Source organism: Chionomys nivalis, chromosome 13 (assembly GCF_950005125.1).
Source record: "Chionomys nivalis chromosome 13, mChiNiv1.1, whole genome shotgun sequence".
NCBI lineage: Eukaryota > Metazoa > Chordata > Mammalia > Rodentia > Cricetidae > Chionomys > Chionomys nivalis.
Genome location: NC_080098.1, coordinates 25,310,339 through 25,338,256, shown reverse-complemented (window position 1 = coordinate 25,338,256; position 27,918 = coordinate 25,310,339). Strand labels below are relative to the sequence as shown.

The following is a 27,918-nucleotide window of genomic DNA, read 5'->3' as shown; positions in this document are numbered from 1 at the left end:
CCATTATTAAGTAACATAAAGGTCACTTGATAGCAGGCTATGTGATATTTTTGCACTGACGGGGTCACTAAGTGACTCATGGGCAGGAATACTCAGGGACTATCTGACTAGTAGTGTGTGCAGTGGGTTGTGCCAGGCAGAGGGCTGATTTACATCCTGGACTGCGTGGAGTGGAGTGGTACTCAGAATGCACTCACATGGTGCAGTCTAAAGGATCCACATTATTTATCTGTAGAGGGCTACAGCTCTCTGACAACATGAGCCAGGCCTTGCATTGGGCAGTCTCCAGCGTAGGGGAAAAGAGGGGAAGACTCTGGCTTTGGTGCTTCATAGCTCTTAACCCTTTGAGCTAGTTTTCTTCTTAGTAAAATAAGAACAGCAATGATAGTTCACAGAGTTTTAAATTAAATGAAAAATTTGTACATTATAGCATACAAAAGATAATCAGCAACTGGTGATTTCTTTCCCATTTCTCCATCCTAACATAACACTCACTTTGACATCAACACATGACATCTGCCTCCAAGTACTTCTAGTAATCATATTTAGGAAGTAAAACTTACAAAATGAACAAAAGATGCTGTTCATTGGTATTATATTGAAATTGTTTAAAATCTCTTCTTAGTGAAGAGTGAGGCGGGGTCATATTATGTGACACAGGCTGGGGATTCCAGATATGTGCCACACATCCTAGCTAAATTACCTCCTGTAAGAGTATCTTTAGATTTGTTTGCAATATCTTTTACATATGGAATATGAACCTATTAAGAAAGCAACTAAAAGGCTGAAAGGTCAGTGGGTAAGAGCACCTACTATGCAAGTCTTGAATCCCTCAGCACCCATGAAAAAAGCCAGACATGGCCATGTGCATGGAGCTAACCCCTGCCCCGGGTAGGGCAGAGGCAGAAGGCTCACTGGGGTTTGCTGGTGTCAGCCTAGCTCCAGGTTCATGGAGAGATCCTACCCCAGAGGAATAAGGTAAAGAGTGATCAGATAGCCATTGCTATCTATGTAGGCATGCATGTTTGCATCCCCCCCCTCCCCGCCCCGCGTGAGTAGAAAAAGTCGGCTTTCAGCAGTTTGTGAGCTGATGGTAAAGGGTTTACTAAAGAAGAAAGGTGATCTTCATGCCTTCACGTAAAATAGTTTAGCCATGATCCTTGTTTGACATTTTTGCTTATAAAATCTTCTTAGGTTTGGAGAAAAAAGTTCTTTTGTGTGCTCACCAAGAGTCAAGAAAAGGCTTTATCTTCACAATGAAGAGACACTCTAGATGGCTCTTCTCTCTTCTCCACCTCTCTTCCTTTTCTTCCTGAACTTCTGCTGTGATAGGGAAAGGAAGCCATAGATGAGAGTGCAGCACCAGACTCCCCAAGTGATAACTGCAGACTGTTTAGGTACACCCTCCTGAACTGACTGCCTGGCACTGAAACAGATAGGAGCCCTGGCGTGTTTGCTGAGTCATCTGAGGGCAGCCCACTTAGCCGAGGGAAGGGCTTTTCCATACACACAAGCATTGGGTTGGCAAAGGAAAAGCTGGGGATTAAAGGGAAGATACCAGATTGTACCGTTCAGATATTTAAGACTCTTTTATACTTTTGATTGGTCAATTAAAAATTGCCAATGTCATTTTGAGTTGAAACATTGTAACATTTTTACTAGCTTTTCTGAGCTACAGGGCTTCCAGCTTCAGCCTGAGGGCCAGTACTATCAGAACTCAAGGGGAGTTTTGCAAATGGAGATTTTTAGATCTCAGAGCCCAAATTTTAAAATGCTCTGATTGCCACTGCTCTCCCTGCCTAGTTCAGGCTCCACTGCTCCACAGCCCTCCTCTTGTATTGACTCTCCCTCTCTCATACAAATATGCTTAGATCTCTCTTCTCCAGAAAAATGTTTGAAGCCTGTTCTTCCTCTAGGCTCTTTTACGGCCGTGTACACTCCTGAAACACTGCTCACAGCGTTCATACCTTGACTTCACTCACTGGGATCCAGGAGAACATGTTTAGCTTCTATTTCTTTTTTTATCCAATTGTATTTTAAAACCTTACCAATGTTGGATACATTTAATTTCTTTACATTTAATACATTTATACATGGATGCCCTGTTAACGTGATCTCATGAGAGTCTGTCAAAGGGTCTCAAGAATCTATTTAGGTATAAAATGGGGATAAACACTCACTGATACAGAACAGATTAAATGCCACCACGGCAATCCAGCTACTGCTGTGTCCTGCCGTTCTGCCCAGGAGAGATGGAAACCCAACTGCTGCTTCTTGCCCTGGCTTTCAACGCTAGAAAGAGAGTGAGCTAGCATGCGACCCCTCTGAGCTCTTACGGTTGTGTCCGTAGACAAGACCATGCCTGCTGTGTGACATTTTACTCTTTTTTCCTTTTTAAGGGGCCCACCACCCAGTTCCCAAATAAATCACACACAGAGGTTACTAAGTTATGAATGCCTAGCCTTAGCTTTTTTTTTTTTTTTTTTTTTTGCATGCTTTTCTTAACTTAAATTATCCTGACGATCTTTTGCCTTTGGGCTTTTATTCTCTATTTCTGTATACGTTTCTTCTTACTCCGTGATTGGCTGGGTGGCTGGCCCCTAATGTCCTCCTCTCCCTGTTCTCTTGCTCCTCCTTCTCTTCCTTGTTTCATTTTCTTCTATTTATACTCTCTGCCTGCCAGCTCTGCCTGCCCTTGTTCCTGGTCTTGCCACTGGCTCTTTATTAGACAGTCAGGTGTTTTAGACAGGCACAATAACACAGCTTCACAGAGCTAAACAAAAGAAGCCTAAACAAAAATTGTTATTCTTTTTAGAGATATGATGGAGGAAGGCCAGTCTCACAACGGGCTTCGGTGGATCCCCTTGGTGGGTGGGAGACAGACAGATAGGCCATGCAGAGAGAGTTTGGGCATAGAGTTTATTTAGTGGGTTATGTAAGGGAAGGGGAAGGGGGAGAGAGAGAGGGAGGGAAGCGGGGGAGAGAGAGAAAGAGAGAGAGAGAGAGAAAGTTACCTTTTCAGAAGAGGGACCAAAAGAGAGAGAGAGTGCACACAGGCTGGAGGAGGTAGGAGATCCACTTGCCTTGGCAGAAGGGGCTAGTCTTTTAAAGGAACAGGGTACTCAGGTGACAGGCCAGGTCAGCGGATCATAACAAAAGTCATACACTTGAAAATGATATCCCCACACACACACCACACACACACACACACACACACACACACCGTAGGGCTTGCTGCCCCCAAAGTGATTGGCTAAATGGATTGAAATCCTGCAACAATAGATGTGAATGAACTGACACACATAAAGACTCCTAAACAGGACTGGGAGGTCTGTGCTATGACAGGGTGAAAGTGGTCATTCGCTTTCTGTCCACAGCTATTTGTAACTCTGTTAGATCAGAGTTTATGGTTGGATTGATACCCTCATGAAATAGGAACGTGTGGAGGAGGCGGGGAAGAAGGAGGAGGAGTGACAGCAACTATTCTGTAAGCCTCTGAATGATTATGCTGTTTTGTTTTTGAGACAAGGTAGCCCCTGCTGACCTGAAACTCATAAGGAACCACGTGCCTCTACCTCCTGAATGATGTGATTAATTTTAGTTAAACTCACTGAGCATGGTAAGACTGCCATGCCTGCTCCTGGTCCAAGTTTGCCACTAGCCACGGTATCTCTTTAAGAAATCACCACTCTGACCAAATAAGAAACTAGCCCCAAATTAGAATTCTTAAGAAACCAAGTTCTCCCCCCTTTCTTTGGTATGCAGAGCTGAATAAACCCATGATAGCAGCATAGGTATATAGATATAAAGATGCATAGATAGTATAGATCATTTTTTTTCATATAATTAGAGAAGTTTGGGAACTGTTCCGTAGAAATTGTTTTCTTGAATTATGCAGTACCTTCTTAGTTCCCAGTTTCATCCACATTTTCAGAGCTCTGCTCCCTGTGTGTCTGTGTTGTCTTCAACCTTCCTTTCTTTGACGTTTCTTTGCTTCTGTTCCCACATCTGTTCTTTCTCCCTCTTAAATCTTAGTGAGAAGGGTAAGTATGTGACAGGGACTGAATTTACATATGTGTAAGGCTTGCATATATCTCCCATCTCTTTCCTAAGCTTTGGGCTTCTTTTGCAAGGTTTAGACTCTTATTCGGTGACTCAGTAGATGAAGTCTACCTCAAGGTTATTGTTTCTCCAACACCATTGATGATTTTTTTTTATATTAGCCAGTTCTTGCTAATATAAATATCTGTATCTTGTCAGTAGCCTTATCATAACTCAACTTTCTTCTCCTGGCAAATGTCTGGAGATGGTCTTATAGGCACCTTCACATTCTCATTGACCTCATTCCTTGCAGTCTACCTCCCACATGTGAAATCTGTATCCGTTCCCATCCCATGGCACCTTGTCCTAACTTGAATGGCTAATTTGAATATACAGGTTGTCCGACAGTCTCCCACTCTGTATTCTGTAACACTGTCTGAGCGATGTTCTGAAATCTGCTTGGTCACTGTTGTACTTTAAAGGCTTCAGCTTTGCTTGCCTAACTGATCCCTAGCTGTAGTAAGTGCTTTCCATGAACAGCTTCTGCCCAGCTTGATCTTCAGTCATTTCTCCTGGAACTTTTTATCTCAACAGCTTTAACTTCAGCAGTCATAGAAACTGACCATCCTCTCACCCATTATCCATTGTTCCTCTGCCTGCTAATCTTCTGTAGCCCCTTTAAGAGTCAACTCGCTCCATTCGTCCCCTCTCTCTTTTGCTCAAGTTTCATTGGATGCTTTTAGTAGCATCCTGCTTATATTCTGGTCATACTGTGACATACAGAATTTTATTAATCATTATTTAGCAATACTAGTAACTTGTTTCCTGGTTTTCAGCATAATAGAGTAGAAGCACAATTGATCAGTTCATTACACAAAAGACATAGGGAATTGTTCAAGAAAGATGTACATCTATAGCCTAAATTTATACATATACATACACACACACACACACACACACACATATATATATATATGTTCTATGATATACATACACATTCAACCTATTTTCTTAAGTGTGTCACTCTTTTCATAAGTGTTGATTATCTGGTTGGAATTTGACAGCATTTGCTTATGATAGCATTCTGCTGTATATTTAAGGCTATCCCAGAGCTCATCATACTGTGATCCTCTTGGTCTCAGACTCCCCAAGTGTGCTAGGAATTACACGTTCTACAACCATGCCTATCTCCATGCCTAGAGTCAATCTTGCCTTTCATGCATAAATACACTTTTATGTGACAAGTATTTTCTCCAGATTCCATGTCTTTAAAACTGAAGTTAGAAGTTTAAGCACTGAAAGAAACTGTACAGAACTTTTCTAATTATAATTTTAGCCCCTCCATTTTGTATTTTAAATTCTTTCTCACGCCTGTATAACAAAGGTACTCCTTAATCCATGGGTAGTCTGTATGGAATCTTTAAAGCATTCAGTTTAGTTTTCTAGAAACAAGTCTCTTTTTATACTCATTTCCCTTTGTTAATAAGAGAATTAAGAAGCTGTGTCTGTTCAAGAACAGCACAACTGGTGCTTAATGGGCAGTGAGCCAGGTAGGAGAGAAGAGCTGGAACCACAGGGCAGGCTGTAGCAGCAGTCATGTGACAGGAAATGGAGAGCCTTGGTTAGCTCAGTGAGTCAGGGAAAGTGGGAAGTGCTGAGTTTCATGACATTATCTTCTGTTGTTTGGTTGCTGTATGATTGGGCCGGGGGCAGGGGGATCAGCTTTTATAATTTTACCTATTTTGGTGTGAAGGAGTAATTTTGTGAGTCAGTTTTAACCTCTTGTTTTCTGACAATTTATTCCTTACTTACAGTCTCTCCATTTACCTTTAAGGGAAAAGTTTTATATGAAAGGCAGATGTAAAAGGAATGTTGTTAATGTAGCTGCTTGCATAAAAACCTGCAAATGAATTTCAAAACTTTCAATATTAAAATGTTTGTGTTTTTCAAGTTGATTATTAGTGTGCCAAATTGAGCAGTGGTACAGTGTAACCCTGGTCCTGTATGAATACCAAAGCCATGACTGTGTGCTCTGGTGCAGTCCTTACCAAAACATGTTTTTTAAAAATAACAGTGAGCTTTTTGTGTCTTCTTTTTCCTTTCATCAGCACCGTCTCCATATTTTGGGTAGGTACTTTTCCCCTTTAGATATTTGATGGTGGGATAGACTGCTAACTTAAACGTCTGTTTATCACTGCCTGGCTAGTCTGAGTGCAAAATTTCAATTGAATTGTCTCCCAAGAGAGCTTTGAGCTCTTCGGGTAAAACACATCATCTTTTCTTCCCTCCTGGGATTGTGAGCTGAAGGAATTCATCTAAGTAGTTTACATGCATTTTGCAAATGTTGTATCTCCTGGACTTAGCTCTGTTGCTTGTGGAATGCTGCCAGCATGATGGGAGTATCTACTTTGTTAACTCAGGTATAAGATTGTTTTATGGTATAACAATATGTGTATAAACTTAAACAGAAAATTATTTTTTACTTATGGTTGACTTAAGACAGTTTGCTTACTAACACATAGTTCTTTTAAATTTTTAATTACCAAATTTAGGTGTTTAACCATTCCTTCATTAAATATTTAGCAATTATCAGCTCTGCTTATTACAAACTTCAGATATACATTGTGAACACCCATTGTACCCCATTTATTCTAGACGAGCTTTAGATTTTCTGTGCATTTTTATGTATTTCATAAGGGCTTGGTGAAGAAATACATTACTGAGCTAACTAAAAATACCAAAAAGTAAATGCAGAACTTAGTATATGTTGGGTGCTGGAGGATGTTCAGAACAAAGGGCCTTCCCTTTTTCTATAATGCTGATTTCTTTCTTTCAAATTTGTCTCATAAGAAAGTAACATAATTTATCTTTCTTTAAACTACCTTATTGTAGAAACTGAAAAATATAAAATATGAATAAACAAATGAAAAGTTAATTAACCGTATCCATTACAGTAAAAGTTATTTCAAAAAGTAGCATATATTGTATTTTGTAATCTTAACATAATGTTCTTAACCTGGTAAAATATATTAACAGATTATTAAAATGAATAATAATTTGTTGGGCTGGCTAGGTGACTCAGTGGATAAAGGTGCTTGCCATGAATGCCTGACAACTTGAGTCACTCCCCAGAACCCAATCAAGGTGAAAGGAAAGAAACCACTCCACAAAATTGTTCTCTGACCTCCACACGTACTATAGCATACATGTATACACACCACACACTCGATGTGCATACACACATGTATGTACACACATCACCAAAAGGGGGGGTGCTTGCTAAAATGAAATATCTGTAATTCTTTGTTTGGCATAAGTTTAGGTTTTTTATTAGATTGTTTTCATAAAGTTCTGATGACATGGATAGATAGATAATGTGTGCTGTAGAGGAAATAGGAAGGCTATCTACAGTTTATAAATTTCTGCATGTATTTCCTGTATTGTGACTTGTCAGAATCATATCTGAGCCTAGATTTCCTGGTATTGTACCAAGCTCTCATATTCTCAAGTGTTCTCCTGTTGTGTATCTCTGGCTTTATTGCCTTGCATCTTGCTTTGTGTCATTGATTGCTTTTGTTACTTCTGTTTCTCTCCTGTGGCCAGATCTATCCTGGTGTCTTCTGCTGTGACTGTTAGCACTTCCCCTTCATTGACCCTTTGCTTCTAGCATTGTCCTTGTCTATCTGATGTGCTCTGTAAGGTTATCTCTTTCCCTGTTCTTCCACCTCCAACTTCTCTTTGCTTTCCCATATCAATGTATCAACAGATATTTTCAGTCCTTGTTAGAATACTTCTTATAAAATTGGTCCTCCCAATTGAAATACGTCTTTTAAAAGTATTTCTTTGTGCCCCATATCTGTTTAGTCAGTCTTCTCAAAAGAACTTTAAGAAAAGCAAAAAGGAGTAGAATTAGTCTCTAATTTCTCTCTCTTCTGTCTTTAACTAAATGTTAATCAGCACAGTGAGTATAAAATGCAAATTATTTCATCTGTAATTTTCTAACTCGTATCACCAAAAAAATTATACATTTTCTTGTCTTAGTTCTAAAACGACCTGTCCCACCAGTGCATATGTTCTTATGTTATATTGTGGGTAGTTCACAATTGGTGATTAGTCAATTCTAGTAGAGGCACTGATGTATATATAGTCCAGAGTTACCAATTACTATGTATTGACTTTGGAATGTAGCACATGCTTTAAACGTTTCTTTTCTCTAGCCAATGCACATTTCTTCAGTGGCATAATTATTGTCATCAGAGAACACCAGCCCTCAGGGAGCATATTTGGTCAAAGAAAAAAATGAAAATTAGATTACACAAGTAAAAACAGTATCTCATAGAACATCAAAACTAACCAACCAACCAACCAGTCAACTAACAGTTGCCTAGAGTATAGTTGAGAGCTCTGGTTTCCAATGATTGGGTCTCTAAAGTGGAGAGGTGCCATCCATCATGTTAGCAAGTACAGCTCAGAGTGGTGTGCATGTGGTGCATGTGGTGTGTAACAGGAGGAGCAGGCTGCTTGTCATCCCGGCAGCCCGGGAACTTACACCTGAAATAATCACACAGAAACTGTATTCATTTAAACACTGCCTGGCCCATTTGCTCTAACTTCTTATTGACTAATTCTTACATTTTAATTTAATCCATTTTTATTAATGTGTGTATTGCCACGAGACTGTGGCTTACCGGCAAGATTCTAACCAGCATCTGTCTCAGGCAGGAGATCCAAGGCGGCTGCCACTCTGCCCTTCTTCCCAGCATTCAGTTCTTTCTGCTCCTCCTACCTATCAACTAGGCCAAGGCAGTTTCTTTATTCATTATCCAATGAAAGCAACACACAAACGGAAGGAACTTCTACACCAGTGCTGTAATGTGTGTGATGTGGTATGTTGTAGGGTAGTGCAATATAGTTTTGTGTATAATGTGGTATTGTGTCGTGTGTTGCAATGCAATGAAGTTTAGCATTTTATGGCATGGTAGGGTGTCATATAGTATGTATGGTATGGTGTAGTATAGATTATGTGGTGTAGTGCAATGTGGTGTTGGGTGTGGTGTAGTGCAGTGTAGTGTGTGGTGTGGTGTGGTGCAGTGTAGAAGGTGTGGTGTAGTGTAATGCACGCTGATTCTTTTTGGTTAATATTTATCTACCTGCATATATGCCTGCAGGTCAGAAGTGACCCACCGTGTGGTTGCTGGGAATTGAACTCAAGACCCTTGGAAGAGCAGTGCTGTTAACCTCTGAGCCATCTCTTCAGCTCACACTGCTGATTGTTACTTGATGATTAGATGTTGAACTATGAAACAGTGGTTCTTCTCTTGATTGTTCTAAGTTGGAATTCACTGTGTTTATTTACTCAGTTAATATTCACTGACCAGTTACACATGCCAAAATCATCTGTGAAAAAACATTTATTTTAGTCATTCATTCATTCATTGTGTGTGTGTGTTTTGAGAGGCAGGGCATGCATGTAAAGATAAGACACAACTTTGTGGAATTGGTCCTCTCTCCTTCTTCATGTGAATTTCAAGGTGAAACTCCAGTCATCAGTATTATACAACAAGAGCTATAACCACTAAACCATTTTCTCAGCCCCAAAATGCAATATCCATGATACAAAACCCCATTTTTGTAGATTTTTTTCCTTTTCAGGAATTTTTTTTTTTCTCTCTTCAAGGATTTTTGATGAGCTTGAGTCTAAGCTAAGACTTGTAAGACACAGTGGTCTGGGACTGGAAAGATGGCTCAGCAGTTAAGAGCACTGGCTGTTCTTCCAAAGGTCCTGAGTTCAATTTCCTTCCTTCCTTCCTTCCTTCCTTCCTTCCTTCCTTCCTTCCTTCCTTCCTTCCTTCCTTCCTTCCTTCCTCCCTCCCTCCCTCCCTCCCTCCCTCCCTCCCTCCCTCCCTCCCTCCCTCTCTCCCTCCCCCCCCTCTCTTTCTCCCCCCTCTTTCTCCTTCCTTCCTTCCTTCCTTCCTTCCTTCCTTCCTTCCTTCCTTCCTTCCTTCCTTCCTTCCTTCCTTCCTTCCTTCCTCCCTCCCTCCCTCCCTCCCTCCCTCCCTCCCTCCCTCCCTCCCTCCCTCCCCCCTCTCTTTCTCCTTCCTTCCTTCCTTCCTTCCTTCCTTCCTTCCTTCCTTCCTTCCTTCCTTCCTTCCTTCCTTCCTCCCCCCCCCGCTCTCTCTCTTTTTTTGTTTTTTCTTTCAAGACAGGATTTCTCTGTGTAGCCCTGGCTGTCCTGGAACTAGCTTTGTAGACCAGACTAAGACTAGTCTCGAACTCACAGAGATCTGCCTGCCTCTTCCTCCTGAGTGCTGGGATTAGAGGTATATGCCACCACTGCCCAGCCAGTTTGTAGACTCTTAATCTTCATTTCTGCCCTTGGATCTCAGAATGTTTATAGTTTAATATTTGGATAATTTTTACTTCCGTGTACTGTTTTCTTTTGGAGTTGTCATTGATTAGACTGAAAGTATTAAATTTATCTTCTAATCTTTCTCTCTTTGGTCTCCTTATTCTTTCCAAGAACTTTTCTTGATTTTATTGTGTATCCCTTCTATATGTTCTCATTTCCAAGTAACAGAATATTTAATTCAAAATGGCTGAAACAGTAATGATTTTTTTAATTAATGAGAAATTAAGAATCAATCCTCCTAAAACTGGCAGCACAGGGACCAGCAGTGTCATCACAAACCCAGACCCCTTTTCCATGTTCCCATTTTCCTTGGTGTGTGATGATGTGTTTTCCTCTCTGCCCCATCTAAGTTGACCACAAGACATTGGAGTTCTTACTGCATAACAACATGCAGAAGCAGAAGGATGTAGATTGTCTCTAATCTCTCTTCCCTTTAGAGAAGAAAAATATTTTCCAGAATCTCATTGGTAGAATTGATCTTAAGTTCCATTAGCCAGAATTAGGCCACCTGGCCAATCCCAGCTGCACAGAGTAACTGACAGGTGAGTACCCGACTGACTGGTTTTGGGTCCTTCTTAGAACTTGGGGTACTCAGCATGACTCCAGACCGGTCTTGATAGACTGCCATGCTATGTCTCATCACTGTCATATGCCAGTGAACCTAATGTTCTATGTGGATTTACTCTTCAGTACTTGTAAGTTAAACTAGATATTGTAGCTTGCCAAAGGCAGCTGTTGCCACTCAGTAGAATGAATGCATCAGATATGGTTGGGTATGGGAGAGCCTTGGTAAGCCCTTGCTTAGTTAAGCTTTCCACACATGACTTCACCTTGGGAAGGCGGAACACTATCACCACTGATGGATCCTATGTGTCCCCGTGAGTCACAGGAAGTCATGTCTCCTACTAAACCATTCTGCTTGATGCTCCCTGGACTCTTGTTGGCAGCATGCTGCTGCAATAAGAATGACTCTAGAAGTCTTAGGTATGGAAGAATCATTTCTGTCTCATCCTCAAATCCAGCCACCTTCTCTTGACTTTCAAGTTTGTTCTAGAATGCCAGCTGTTTTTCTATGGAAGGAGAAAAGAAATAAATATAAACCGGACACTCCTTTTGTGTTCTAGGGATTTTTATATATCCTCGAACTTTTTATTCTTTTGCTTCTTTCTTATTGGTTTTATGAGGCAGGGTTTGTCTCTAGCCATGACTGTCCTGGAACTCACTCTGTAGAACAGGCTGGCCTCACCCCCAAGTACTGGGATTAAAGATGTGTGCTACCATCACCTGGCAACTTCTTATTCTTGAATCACACACCTAATTGTTTTTGCTCTGCGGAAAATACGGGCTGCAGTTTTGGTTTGCATTATGTTCTGGAGTTGACTTTGTTTTGTCTGAATACACTTTCTTTACAGGGAAGTACCTCAGATGCCTTGTGTTCACTGACTGTGGTTTTACGTTTAAGTGGTGTGCTTACAATTGAATGAGAGTTCTGTTTATATGGTCAGGGATTCTTTGGGTTGACCAAACTGTGGGGTGATTAGGAATCAGCATTTTTCATTGAGAAACAGTGTCAGTCCCTGTAGATCTTTCCACTTCTGTATGAAAGCCACCCCTATCTACTTAGAAGAATCATGATAACCCAGCTGCCAGGGTTTTGAAGAGAACAATCAGAGAGTGGCTTAAGAATGCTGATATCTTTGTTCCTTGAACAGATTGAAACTTTTACTTAATGGATTAATTACTTGTAATCCAAAAATCTGAAATTCACAATGTTCTAAAAGACAGAATGTTTTGGTGCCAACATGGCCCAATTAGTAAACCCCACAGGTGATCTTATGTGACAGGTTACAGTCAAAATGCAAGTTCATAAAATTTTCACACACCTGAGTGTATAAAATATAGGTGAAACAATGAATTCCCAAGTCCAAACTAATGCAGCTCTGATACACTTCTGCTCCCACACATTTCAGATAAGCTCTCCTGTGAGGACCCATGGTTCAAGCTCATTTGTAGTGTTTCACAGGCCCTCTTGGAGTTTTGCTACTGAGAGACCCATGTTCCCCAACTCCTGGCCACCTTCTGTCCCTGGATATAAACATCTTGTCTCCCGCCAGAGTAAAGAAACAGTAATTGTCAGGCTGGAGTTGGGAAGACCATCCAGGAACTCATTTTCTACAGAAATACATTCACTTTATTCTCAACTCCCCTCTTGATGGCTCCGTGTCCATCTTCTAACTCCCTCATCTCCAAACTTTCTGTCTTAAGAAGAGCTGTGTTGCTCGTGTTCCCTTTCCTCTGCCTCAGATTTTCATTCCCCTTCTCCATTCTCTGAAAACAATGATGTCTGTGTGTACTGTCCAGTACACACAATAGTGTGCCAAGACTAGGAAGCAGGCAAAAAAAAGGCTCTACCTTCAAGAAGCTTCCAAACCTTTTGTTTTGTTTTTGTTTGTTTTTTGAGACACGGTAGCTCTGGAGCCTGTCCTGGAATTAGCTCTTGTAGAACAGGCTGGCCTCTGCCTCCCAAGTGCTGGGATTAAAGGCGTGCGCTATCACCACCTGATGCTTCCAGACCTATTGATGCTAAAGCACACACTGGAAAACATGGGAAGGAAAATCTAAATGTTCAGGAGTAGGAATGTTAAATAAATCATATAGTGTTAAGTGAAAAATAGAATATAAATTGCCTTAATAATATTTCAGTCATTAGGGAAATAAATATAAATATGCACAGAAAATGCCAAAATAAAATATAAACCTCACATCAGCACTGATTTCTCTTTTAAACAATGGGCTGATGCTGACTTTTAAAGAGTATCTCTTGGACCACAGGAGGGTTGACTTTCCTCTTGTTTTCCTTAATGACCTTAAGGACTAGAGTCAACACGTCCCACCATGATTTCATTCTTTTTGTTTGTTTACCTCTCCATTGTTTGTCTGTTGACAGAAGGCTCAGGCCAACATGCTGTGATGGTAAGGCTTGCTAAAATGACCTGAGTGTATGTCACTGTTCTAGGACTTGGCCTTAACCAAGGGATTTGACTACTGTACATTTAGTCACTTCCTACCATTTCTCCTATCATTTATTGCCCAAAATTTCAAAAACAGCCAAGAAATGATAAAGAATATGTCGTTTTCAACAGTTTCATGCATGCGAACTTAATAATACATTCTGGTCATATAGTATATGAGAACAATTTCAAATAAACTAGTCATTCCTTGTTATCTACTGAAGACTGGTTCTAGTACCTCATAGGTACTGAAGTTCTTTACAAAAAAATGGTTTAATCAGTCAAGTTCCTGCCTCTAAAACATGAGGACCTTGGTTTGTATCCCTGGCACCACGTAAAAGCTAGGTATAGTGGTATTCACTTCCCTACTGAAGCCCTGGAGTTGGAGGATGGAGGCAGGAAGATCCCTGTAGCTCACTAGCCAGCCAGGCTAGCCAATTGGTGAGCTCCAAATTCAGTATGAGACCTTGTTTCAAAGTGATAGATTAGGGAAAACACCCAAGTTTGACCTCTACACCTCACCCCCTGATTTAGGATAATGTTATTTATATTAATGCATATAAATGTTATAATAATATTTATATGCAGTCTATTACAAATCCTCCTACCCTTTGAGTAATCTCTAGCTTAGTTAACACCTAATGTGATGTGATGCTCTTTAAGTTACTTTTCATTCTGTTGTTAGGGAATAATAATCAGGAAAAAAGGCTGTATGTCTAGGACAGGCAGTTTCCTTAGTAATATTTTTGATTGGTAGTTGGCTGAATCCAAGGATGTAGAACCAATATGTGTGTGTGTGTGAGGGGGGAGTAAGAGCCAACTTACTTTTAATGGAGACATTTCTTCACATCATGAAGCTATAAATAGGATACTGTTTCATTTTGTTTATATCTTTTACTATTTAGAAGTTCAAAGTGGCTGATAAAATAGGTGTCTATTTTTTAAAGATTTATTCATAATTTGTATTTTATTTTATGTATATTTTTGTGTGTCTGAGTGTATGTGTGTGCACCATTGTGTACAGTGTTCAAGGAGGCTAAAAGATTAGTCAGCTCCCCAGGAACTGGAGGTACAGGAGTTGGGAGCTGCCGTGCAGTGCCGGAAACTGAAGCTGGATTCTCTGAGCCATCGCTCCAGTTCCAGGTGGCTGTTTTGTGTGTGATTCCGGGTTGAAATGACCAGAGTCACTACTACATTGTGACTCTGAAAGGACTTAAGGAAATAAGCACAAACAGTGATCCTGATGTAATTGACCACTTTGTTCTTGTAATGGATTTAAAAATCTGGCCTCAGAATTTGACACCTCGGAATCCCTTTCATTGTTCCAGACAGACTTTATACAATATCTTTTTTATGCACATTTAACTATTAAGTTCTCCGTTTGAGGGGAGGTTACAAAATACAGGCATGGCATTCTTAACTCATGAAACTTGTTCACTCTTTAAGGTTTTGCTTGGAAGCTTGTGGGATATTTTTCTAAACATGAAGTCATATTTTTAAAATTTTTATTTAATTAAAATATAATTACACCATTTTATCTTCTTATCTCTCCTATGTCAGCCACTTCTAAATTCATAACCTCTTCTTCTTTAACCATTGTTGTTACATATACATTAAACAAATAATAAAAGCACAACCTGCTGAATCCTCTCAGTATTGCCTGAATGCATGTGTTTCTAGGGCTAACCACTTACACTGGAAAAGAATCCTTGGAAACACTGATTTTCCTTCTTCCAACAATGAAATTATAATTTGTAAGTTATAGTGAACTTAATAAAAAATAATCCCCTCAACTAATGCATGTTAATTTTGAAAATTATTTTTAAAGTTAATGCTTCATGGAGTACTATACAAATATTTATAATATCAGTGTTCTTATGAAAACAAATTCACAGATGCTTTGATTTTTTTTTTTTTTTTTTTTTGGTGTAGACCAAAAATTTTTACAAAATGTTTCAGGTTACTTAAAGTTACTATAATCCTATGTATATGATTATAATTTAGTTTAAAATGGACCATATTATAAACTTAGAGTTTTGACATGTTATCTAGACAGGGGTTGTCATTTATATTATTAAAGCTGCTTGTAATTGAATTTAAATACTGTGATAGTCTGATGTATGCTTTTTAAAGAAAAATTATGAATAAAATTTTTGAGATTTAGTCTTGAAATGTTTCCCTAAATTCACAAAACCTGTGCTTTAAAAGTCAGGAGTATTTGGTGAATGGAGTTAATTACCCACAGGCTGCATGCTGGCCACTCTAAAATTCTTTTTAAAACAAAGAAATTAATTATCGTGCACGAAAACAAGTCCTGCTCTTTCTGGCAAACATTCAATTAACTTTTTAGTGCTTGCTGTTTAATGTTGTTTTTGACCATCCAACCATTGAAAACTGCTCTCCTTTGAAACTGGGCTTGAGCAGGAAACAGCATTACGTGTAGCTGGTTAGGTGATTGGTCTCATTGGGTCATCGGCTTTTTCCCATGATCTCTGAATTCAGTGACCTCTTCTATTTTGGACTCAGTGCAAGATGTGCCTTCAACAATTTTTTTTTTTTTTTTTTTTTTTTTAGTATTTAGCAGAATTAACCTCTAAGATATAATGGAGTAACCAAAAATAATTTTAACCCGAGTTCATGAAAAGATACTTCAGAAATGTAATAATAGTATTTAAAATTATACCTGAGTGGCCAAGGCCTGTGATGATCATATTTAAATGATTTTCTTGAAAGTGGATACTTGTATATCTTTTCTTTCTGATTTTTTTTTTTTTTTGATTTTTCGAGAGAGGGTTTCTCCGTAGCTTTTGGTTCCTGTCCTGGAACTAGCTCTTGTAGACCAGGCTGGCCTCGAACTCACAGAGATCCACCTGCCTCTGCCTCCCGAGTGCTGGGATTAAAGGCGTGCGCCACCACGGCCCGACTCTTTCTGATGTTTTAAGTGATAAATACGTCTATGTTTTAGAAGATTTGATATTCATGTCATTTGCCCACTGGCTTTCTCTGTCTTTGAGCATTTGGTATACACCCCCACTCACCCTGTATATTCGGAGCCATGTAAATTACCTCTTGGGTTTTGACAGTTCACCCCTGTACAATGTGTGCTTCCTGAGAACAAGGGCAGTGACTCTCCATACCTGGGAGCTCTAGCACTGGTGTGATGTAACTCTTTGATATTGTTTGCCTCCAGTTTTCCCGGGCCGTTACTTTTCACTCTCAGTTGGCCTCTCAGTTCAGGATTCCCTCCAGGACCACTCTTCAATGTCCATCAACATTCTGATTTTCAGAAGAAGAATGTTTTCTTACTGGGACATTAATTGGAGAGTTCAATCTCATATGGATATGTATGATTGTTTCCTCAGGAATAAGCTTGGGGACAAGTGGTTAGGAACATTTTGTAGGGATACTCTTGGGATTTTTGTGCATTGCAGGGCTCATCAGGGCAGTTTGCCGGTGTGAGGGGAATAAAGATCTTTTATTTCAAGTAGTGTCTATGAGATACTTTTGATTACAAGTTAGCCTTTTCCATTTATAATTAACAAGTGGCAGATTGAAATGTATAAACTATAAAAACATTTTGTTTAGCATTCATTGATGATTATCACCTACATCAGTTACTAAATTGTGGTTGCAAATTTGATTGCCTATTGCTTTTATTTCTTCTCCATTGGCATTCTCTCTTTTCTTGTTCTGCCTTAGTATGTTCTTATGGCAGTCCTCCTATGCAGCCCAAACTGTCTTTGAACTTGCATCCTTCTGTCTCAGGCTTCCTGGGCTTGCAGGCTTGTGGACCATCACATCCAACTTATTGGAATTAAAATTTTTAAAAAGTTCCATCCTGTGCTTATCTGAACTTAGGATTCTTTCTTACTCCACGAATAATAATAATAATGCCCCTGCCTAGACACATGAGAACCCTCATCTGACTCCTATGTCCTCTGAGGAACGCTCCTGCTTGTTTCTTGGAGCCTTTGCTCTGTTTTGAACTTTCCTGGCCCCAGACTCCTGTACACAGTTGGAGCCATTTCTCCATGGAAGATCAGCTCCTGTTAGTGACAGCAGGTATATAGTAAATGATTACATTTCTTGTGGACTAGAGAGATGGCAAGAGAGCTTTCTGTTAGAGGATCCGAGTTCAGTTCCCAGCACCTACATAGTATGGCTCACAACCACCTGTAAGTGCAGCTCCAGGGGATCTAGCACCCTCTTTTGGCTTCTCTGGGCACACACACACACATAATGACATACAGAGACACAGACACATAAATAAAAAATCTTTAAATTGCATTTCTTAAATTTTATTTTTATTAGAATACTTTGAACTTCTTTTATTGGTTGAGACAGATCTTGCTGTACAGCACAAGCTGGCCTCAGACTTGCTGTCCTCCCTCCCACCTTAGCCTCTCTCCCAAGTGCTAAGAGTTGAGAGCTGTTCTTCCATGCCCACCTCTTTTATAAAGTGTGAACTGTGGTGACCCTTGTGATATTCTGATGAATACTTTTTATACACAGTAAATTTTGGCACCTATTATCTGATCTCCTGACACCACCGCTTCCTTTCCTAAATTTGATTTTTTTAAAAATAGGACAAAGTGTTTAATCCTATCATGGGTATATGGTAGATGTATTTTTATTCAGGGAGATAACTTTTATCTATGAATCAGACTTTAAGATTGCTTAGATGATGCAGAGTCCAGCTCTATATAATACACCACAAGTTAGACTCACCTGTAAACTGTAATTTTAGGAAAGATAGAAATAAGTATTGTGAATTGCTGATTTTCTCTTGACTTTTATCACCTTTTTTTTGACAGACATATTCTTTTTATGTAGTGTGTGTGTTTAAGAGATTGTTATCATTGTTCTAGGAAATTCTATGGTTGTTAAGAGGCATAGCACAACTTTCTCCAGGAGATCACCTTCTATAAGGGCACGTGGGATAAGAATTCACTTGTCTAAAATAGGAGATAAATTACAATAATCACCACAAAATATTTAAAAAGTGTTGCAGGTATCTAGAAAACATTATACCTGGTTCAGGGTATCAGAGAAATTTCATGACTTGTATGAGTGAGAACAGAGTCTAATATCTCTGGAAATCAGAGCCACAAAGAGAAACAATAGAAATGGCCAGAAATAAGACTAAACCCCCCTTTTAAAGCTTATAGTTCAAACTGTGTTTGTGTCAATTCAGTAGGCAAGGAGAAACTACTCATAGCTGTGGAGTGATGTTTGGACATCATATTAGTTATTTTTCTTGTTGTTGTAGTAAGGTAATACCTGACAAAATTTAATTAGGAGCCTGGTGTGTGCCTTTAATCCCATCACTCAAGAGGCATAAGCAGCCTGATCTCTGTGAGTTTGAGGCCAGCCTGGTCTACAGACTGACTCCTGTGACAGCCAGGACTACACAGAGAAAGCTTGTCTTGAAAAACCAAAAACTGATTAGGAAAGAATTTCTCCCCTCCTGGTTTGAGGGGATACACAGTCTCTCATGGTGGAACAGGGTGGTAGCGGGTGGTCACATTGCAATCAGGAAGCAGAGAGAGATGCATGCTAGTGCTCCACTCACTTTCTCTTTATACTCAGCACAAGACCCCACTGTGGAATAGTGTGACCCACATTCACAGTGGGCCTTCCCTCTAATAATTCTGTCTGGAAGCTGTGTCAGAGATACACCTAGAGGTATGTCTCCTAGGTGACTCTTGAGTCCAGTCAAGTTGACAGTGAAGATCAACCCCATAGACACGTTCTTCAGAAGCCATGGGTAGGTCTTGAAATGGAGCACAGATTGAGCAATAATCACCTAAATGGTGATCTAGACATGTTATTACAGACACATGTTGACCCTCACGGTGTTTAAGAGAAATTTGAAGTAATTGCCAACATTTATTTAAACCTGAAATTTTGGGCTGGGGATGCATCTCAGCCATAGGCCACTTTTCTAGCACATTGAGGCCAGAGCTCAATCACCCAACACTGCAGAAAAAGGGGGGAAAGTCTAGAATGTGGGTTTTTTCTACATTCTCTTGAAAAGCTAGCAGTTTTGGTATACCTTTAGAATGGAACTGTCTAAAGTTAATAGAACCTGTGTGAATTGTTTAAAAATAGCTACAATTCACTGAAGTGTCATTTGCTTGCCTGCACACTCTGTCCTAAACTGTCACTCCCTAAATCCTTTCTCTCAGGTTGCCTTTTCCTACTGGCTTTTTGTTTGTTTTTGTAGGTTAAGGAAAATTGAAGTTTTTCTTTCTTGCACCTATAAGGGCCATGTGCTCTAAGAAAATCAAGAGAATGTTTCTTTATTATTAATTAATTAATTAAATAATTTATTTATTTATGGTTTTTCAAGACAGGGTTTCTCTGTGGCTTTGGAGCCTGTCCTGGAACTAGCTCTTGTAGACCAGGCTGTACTCGAACTCACAGAGATTCACCTGCCTCTGCCTCCCAAGTGCTGGGATTAAAGGCGTGCGCCACCACTGCCAAAGATTTTATTTTATGTGTATGTGTAGGTGTCAGTACACCACATGCATGCAGTGCCCACAGAGGTCAGAAGAGGGCACTGGATTCCAGTGTTATGTGGTGCTGGGAACCCAATCCAGGTCTTCTACTGAGCGGTGAGTACTCTTCTGAGCCATCTCTCCAGGCTGGAGAGCGTATTTCTTTATGAATGTGTACCCAAGGGATAGAGTTTGATATCCCTGAAGTGATAGACAGGAAGAAACAAAAGGGCCAAGTTCTTGAGCATACATGATGCTTGCTGCCTTAATATGCATTGGAAAGTCAGTTTGCTTCCACTCAGACTAGTGCAGAAAGAAGTTACAAGTAAGATTTTGATTTTTGTCGTCCTCCAAATGAAAACAAGCTTAAAGCGGTGGTGGCGCATGCCTTTAATCCCAGCACTCGGGAGGCAGAGGCAGGCGGATCTCTGTGAGTTCAAGGCCAGCGTGGTCTACAAGAGCTAGTTCCAGGACAAGAACCAAAAGCTACGGAGAAACCCTGTCTCAAAAAAATCCAAAAAAAAAAAAAAAAAAAAAGCAGTGTTTTCTCTAAAAGGCCAGGAGATATATGCTGCAAAAACAGAAGTCTTCCTTTTTCCTTATTTCTAGTTGAAGTTGGTATTAAACATTTTGTTTGTTGTGATGGTTAGTTTTAAGTATCTAAAATACTTAAATCTAGTATTAAGTATTAATAATCTAAAATAACCTAGGAAGAGATTCTTAATTGGCCAATTATCTGGACCAGGTTGACCTGTGAATGTGTCTGTAGGGAACTGTCTTGATTATTAACTTACCCAGTGCATTGTGGCTAGCACCATTCCCTGGGCAGGGTGTCCTGGACTATAGAAAACAGGAGGAATGTAGATGAAATGAGTTAAAAGATTTATTTTTGAGGTGAGTCAGTAAGAGTTGTTTGTCGTTGTTGTTGTTTGCTTGTTTTTGTTTTGTGCCAGGATCTCAATATGTAGCCCAGCTGCTTCAGACTTTGACTTTCTGTCTCGGCCTTCCACATGCTAGGATACACCACATCATGCTGAGAAGAACTAATTGTTATACATTGGAGCTTTTCCCTATTATTTTTCTTTTGTCTTTCAAGACAAGGTTTTATTTTGTAATCCTGGTTCTCCTGGTACTCACTCTGTAGACCAGGCTAGCCTCAAATTCAGAGATCTGAATCAGCCTCTGCCTCCTGAGTGCTGAGATTAAGGGTCACCACTTTTTGACTTTTTTTTCTAATTTTAATTGAAACAGATTATTACGTAGTCTCCCTCTTTTAGGCAGAATGTATTTATTTTATGCACAGTGAAAATATAGAAGTGCTTGCTGTCTAAATATATTCATTTTTGAATTTAGCTCATAAAGGTGTAGCTAGATGTAGCTATGTTGGTCCATTTGGGGAGGAAAAATGGAAATAAACACATTGTCAGGCAATACTATGCCCTTAGAAATAAAATTAGACAAAGATTATGCCTTGTATAAACTGTATTCTAAAAAACCATGGTAAATATACTAATTTTAGGTGAGAAGTTCTAGTCAACTTTCTTGGCAACTGCTCATCAGGCAAGAGGAAGCGTAGTAGAGCGCTTACGCGCACGAGGGCACCTGCCAAAGGAACTGGTCCCTTCCTGCTGCTTGAGTGCTGTAAAATGTGTCTGTGCCTTTTCACCTCTTGTCTAACTCCCCCTTCCTAACTTTTCCTTAAATTTTCCCATGTAAGTTTCATTTTATAGTCTCTTTAATTTCCATTTTGGATGGGAACCTTATTCTCAGTTATTGGCATCATTCTAGCCAGGAAGTGAAGCAAGCAGGATGTCGGATGATGGCATATTGAAGTAGAGCAAGGTTGATGTGTTCAGCGTCTATTGCCTGATGACAAAGCTGTCCAGAGCAAGCAGGTGGTAACTGTAGCTCCGTTCTTACTAAAAAGAAGCAGCCTGTGTTTGAAGGGAGAGGGGACAGGAATTGATCAAGATTGCCCACAGCTCTCTTCTCCTTATAGAGGGTAAAACCCTGGGAAACAGAGAGATTTAGGAAGGTGGTTGTTTAGGAAACCTGAGTCCCTGCTAAGTTCCTTTCTGTGCAATAAAAAGGTACATGGTTTTCTGTAGCCTGTTCTTTTATTTATTCTTTGTATGCATGTATTCAAGTGTATGGGTGCACATGTATGCAGATGTGCATGTGTGTGGAGATCAGAAAGCAGCCTTAGGTGTTTCTTAAGTATATTCCACTTTTTGTTTGAGACAGGGTCACATACTCACATGGAGTTTCACTTGAGAGACTAGACTAACTGTCACAGAGCACCTCCACCTCCCATCTCACTGTCACTGGGATAACAGCAGTATTGCTCCCTGCTTTTTATGTGGGCTCTGGGAATCAAAGTCACATGCTCTGGCAAATGCTCTACTGACTGAGCTGTCTCCCTGACCCCTCTTGTATCTTCCCCAGGTCAGCAGCATATCTGCCTTTGACCTTTACATCCTTTCCACGGCTGTTTCCTTTTCCCTAGACATTTTGGGTTGGCATTTATGTGACTCCTTGCTGCAGGCTTTTGCCTCCATAGACTTAAAAAGCTTGAATAACTTTTCAGGCCCAGGTGTGGCACATATAGAGTAACAGCAGCACACACTGTTCATCAGGAATAAAATGCCCATGTAGCACAGCTCTCCTTGGTGTGTGGTGTCTCAGAGCTGAGCTGCGGGATCAGCAGCCCCTCAGGAGGTTCTTCGTCAGCCTTCCACTTAGACATAAGAATGAATCCCAAAGAATGGTTTGCATGTCTCTGCTGACAAGTGAGATCATAAATGAATATTTAGACTGTGCTTTTGATTTTAATGTATGTAGAAAAATGTGATTAGCACAAGGATCCCGTGATGTAATGGATAGGAAAAAGTTGGAAATATGTTAAATCTAAGCTTATTTAAAAGTCAGCTTGGTTTTGATGGCTCTTGTCTGTAGAAACTGGGATTTCGAGGCAGGAGGATTGCCACAAGTTTTAAGGCTAGCTTGGGCTACATAATGATTCCTACTTTAGCCTGGGTGCATTGTAGAATAAGACCCTGTTTCAAAATAAAAATAAAAAACATAAAAAGGAAAGAATAAAAGGGATGTATAATTCAAATGATTTGCTGATTGCAAAAGTTTTGAAGATAATAGACAAATGGCAGGCAAATACGTGAAGTTTGAAAAATACAGACTTAGTTGAAACCTGGCAGAAATGGCTTTTTCAAAATTAGATTGGTGATTTATAGCAGAATCTTAGGAGGTCCTATCTATTCTGTGCCATACATACATATATACCTACATACATACATACATACCCCAGACAAGCTGCTGCTTTGTAGTCAGAGAGCTGTGTCTTAGAATTTGGGAAGCATCTTTTTGATAATGTGAAACCTTTCATGGTGGGTTAAATTATCAAATCTGAATTTGGCAAAGGTCACTCTGAAGTCAGGGAGAGTTTGGCTTGAAACTAGAAGAGACTGCAGGATAGGAACTAGTGATATGTGTTCTGTAATAAGCAGCGGAAGTTGGTAAGACCTCCGTTCTGCATTCTCACCATGTATAGTCCATACTGCCTTCCTCCTCCATTACCATCCCCACCTGTATATCCATAGATGTGTATTTTTTTTTTTTCAAAGCAAGAGTCACAATGCCAGATGTCTTCTAGAGCCAGGCATGAGTGAAATAAAGAGGGTTTGGTGTTGGGAATCTGAAAATAGAGACACCTTTTGGAATGGTGTTTGGAATGGGTGGCTACTGCTTGCCTCAGAATGCTTATTCCCAAGCAGGAGTGCATGCTCCGTGGTATCGAGTTTTTCACTTTTGAAATAGAAACTAAAAATTCAGTCATTAATTGATTTTTTTTTTCTTTCTGGAACTCAATCTGTAAATCAGGTTGGCCTCATTCAGAGATTTGCCTGTTGTTGCCTCCTAAGTGCTGGGATTAGAGGTGTGTCTCATCAAGGCCTAGGTGAAATCTGATTTTTCAGTGTTGGACTTTCCTTGAAACTTAAATAGTGGCTGTTGAGTGAGGCAGCCCAGATGTTAATAAACAGAAAGGTCTTAGGCTAGTGCCTTACTCTTGTATATGTCTCCTGCCATAGTCAGCACCATTTCCATCCCCACTTTATGCCCACCTCTTCCCCTTAGAAACACAGGTCATTGGTGGCCATTGATGGAAAATGTACAAAGCCTGTTCTAAGATACTAAGCAGCCCAGTTACTCCTTACTGCTAGAGGTACAGAGCACATAATGACACAGAAGCTAACAGAAGACATTTTTCAAGCCACGGAACCTTTCTCCAACAAACATTGACATGGAAACCCGATACGTAAAAGAGATTAACTTGGATCTGCTCTGTTTGAAGTCGTTCTGGGCAGTTGAGTCTCTACTAGAGTGCTTATTCTCAAACTAGCGTGCATGTGAATCATTTAGGCTGCCTACGGCGCAGTCTTCTGGGCACAGCCATGCTTTTTCAGTAAGTGAGTCTGGAATGAGACTCAAGAATGTACACTTTTGATTAGTTTCCATGCTGTTGCTGCTGGTGATGGAGTGGTAGGAACAGGGAGAGCCACAAATGAGCTACTGTGTTAGACAGTAACCGTTTTCTTTAGTAACAGCCAGAGACTTGGACATTTTACACGTCAGTCATAGCTAGGGCTATGTTTTCTTCTTCAGGGCCTTTAGAGGTCTGTTGTTTGCGGTGTGTTTAGTGGTATGGACCAGTGGGGAAGGTCCATTGGTCTATAGCTGGAGCTTATTTATGAATTCACATCGACAGTCCTCATTCTAAACCACTTGGAAGATCTGGATGTTCAAGGGCTGCACTTTTAAGAACTCTGTAGTTGATTCTTATACCCGCTGAAGTTTGGAAACTGCTAGCCTGGATGTAGTCTACTCACAAGCTTAGGAGCAGCTTAAGAAACTACGCATGCAAAGAACTGTGTCCACCTCTCTCTACCCCACAAAGCACTCTTTCTATCAAATCCAAGTTCTTGATTCTACCAAAAGCTTCCTTGGCCTTTGTTGTATTCACAGCATTAAAGAGACTGCTGCATTTGCCAGCAGTTTCAAAGGTAGTGAAAGATAAAGAAAAGCAGAGGCTGAAGGGACAGCTTAGTGGGACATCTTTTCAGCATGTGTGAAAGCCCTAAGCCTAACCCTCTGGCACAGGAGGGATGGGGTAGTGGACCTGAAGCTCACAGGTTCAGCTAGACTGGCTCCAGGGACCCACCTGTTTGTGTCTACCGTCCCTGACTGGTGCCAGGGTCACAGGCATATGCCATTGTTGAGGGGTTTTGTATGGGTTCTAGAGAGCTAAACTAACGTCCTCATGCTCGCACAGCGCTTTACTAACTGACCATCTCCCAGCCCCAGGAAATGAAATTTGTAGCTACTCAAAGGCTCACCATATGACCTCAGGTGGTTCAATTAACTCTTTAAAGGGTCTCTCCTGTCTAAAGTCACATGGAGCATAATCCAGTCCATGACAAATAGAAATGGATGGGAGTGAATCCATGAAGCATGAGAAAGGAACCAACCCATGTCACATGGCAACTGCTTGAGCTTTTGTTTGCTCCTCCTGGCAGTATTTTGCATTTTCTATTTCTGTGTCTTTTAAATGATAGAAATACAGAAATTAGGGGCTTGGTCCTTCCCCTGAAAGGTTGCTAACATTTCATGCCATCGTATTTTAGGCTTACTTTAAGAAAATCTCTTTAGATGGGAAACTGACCACCCAGTTTACAAGTTGTCTCTCCAAGTCTGCAGTGTCTGTGTGGTTCATCATCTCCCCAGTAGTTGTTATCCTAGCACACAGATGGCATCCCCTTTACCAGGGACAGTCTTCTCTTCTCTCTTCAACCAGCTAATGAATCTTGACCTCACTCTAAGGACAGACATTTATCTATTAATGTAGCCTAATAAACATCTGTGTTCTTCCCCAAATCTCAAATCTGAGTGTAAGTCTGACCTCAAGTCCAGCTGTGTGTGCCCAGAGAGCACAGAGCTTAGGGGTCAGCTGCCACCACAAGGGGGAGGAGACCACTAAATCCAGAATGTGTTGTCCAGCCAAACAGATGTCACCAAAGACATGAGGATGAGAACAGAGATGGTTCAAATGAGATTTATGTGATATGCCAGCCAGTTGTAGTTCCAGTTCAAGTTTAATTGTTGATTTGAAGATGACTAAAATATGTAATTTGGGGGTGAATTTTCCTGTAAATTTATATATTGAACTATTCAAATTGTTATTAATTTTGGTTGATCTGACAGTGATGTTGATTATATGTGTCCTTAAGGTGTCTGGGAGTACTTGCAGTTCATGTCTGGGGTTCATGCTAAAATGTAGTTGTAGGAAAGGGAGGAGAAAGGCTGACTCCTTATCTTCAGGTGCTCCACTTTCCAGACCTCCTCGTGGAGCACGTGTGTAGTGATATGGCTGCTAATTAGTCCCTGGCCGCTTAGCCCTGAAAGAATCAGACAGAAACTGTATTAATTAAATCACTGCTTTGCCCATTAGCTCTCACTTCTTATTGGCTAACTCTTACATCTTAATTTAACCCATTTCTAGTAATCTGTGTATCACCACATGGCTGTGGCTTACAGGCAAGATTCCAACAGGCGCCTGTCTCTGGTGGGGCTATGTGGCTTCTCTCTAACTCCTCCTCCTCTCTCCCAGCATTCTGTTTAGTCTTCCCCGCCTAGCTCTGTTCCCCTATAGCTCTGCTATAGGTCCAAAGCAGTTCCTTTATTAACCAATGATATTCACAGCATACAGAGGGGAATCCCACATCACACATGTCTGTTCCATTTCCATAATTTAGATTATTTCATTCTTTTGATGTATGGGCAACATATTTTCATCACTGTGATAAAAACATCTGACAGAGCAACTTGAAGGAGGAAAGGTTTATTTTGATCTGGAATTTTTATGACTACGAGTCATTCACACTGAGTGTGTGGTGGAGATTTTTACATCTCATCATCTTCAAGGACCCAACCCTTCCAAAAACTTCATTGAAGTTTTCAGAATAGTGCCGCAAGTTGGTGACAATACACTCATGATGTAAGCCGGGGACCAGAGTTCGCTGTAGCAATCGATCATTTCATAGCAATCTAAGCTATGGAGAGGAGTCTCCCGTAGATTTGCTTACTGTTCCTAACCCCATGCTATGCAAGCCACTGGCTGGGGCTGCCACTGGTAGGTAGCCTTGTATTCAGAACATAGCACAAGGAATGTTATCAGTTATCGGTCATACACAACAGGATAAATGAAAGTTGAGGGCAGCTCTGAGCAGGAGCTCTTACCTGCAAGCTTGAGAACTGGCTTCAAATGCCCAATACCTATTGGAAAAAGAAAAAACTAGGAATGGCTGTAACCTTGGCATTGAAAGAGAGAGCTAAGCATTTACTGGCCAACCTACCTAGCCAAAATGGCAACCTTCTTATTCAGTGAGAAGATAATATGGGAGAGAGTAATAAAGAAGACACTGTACACCCTGCTCTGACTGCAGTGTGTGCACACGTGGGCGTGTACATCCACAGTCACATGTGCTTGCGCAGCATACAACACCACATACACAAAAAGGAAAAATGAGAAAGAATTTGACTTTAATTTTTAATGTTTCCAAAGTTGGAACTTCACTCTAATTGTTGAATCTGTTATGAATATGTTTTTCTCTTGTCTTGCTGACATGTTTTCCAGTGCACAGTGCACAACCTGTTTTTCTACTTGAATGTTCATGTATGAAACATGTTAATTTCTTTAATAGTTGGCAGTTTAAAGTTCAGTCATTGACATGTTGGAATTGTGTTTGTGCAAGTAGACATTTACTTAGGACAAGGACCTACTCCCATACCTATGTGCCTGTTGTAAGCTTTTTGTGAAAAATTCTCTGCTCTTTCCCTCCCTGTCATTCATTCCAGAGAGTGAGTTCTTGCAGAGTTTAGGGTGAGT

General features: G+C 40.3%; 1 protein-coding gene across 2 annotated transcripts in view; it reads left to right on the top strand.

Moving 5' to 3' along the window:
* Taf3 (TATA-box binding protein associated factor 3) overlaps positions 1-27,918 on the top strand; it is a 148,124-nt gene that overhangs the window by 49,895 nt on the left and 70,311 nt on the right. The window lies entirely within an intron of this gene.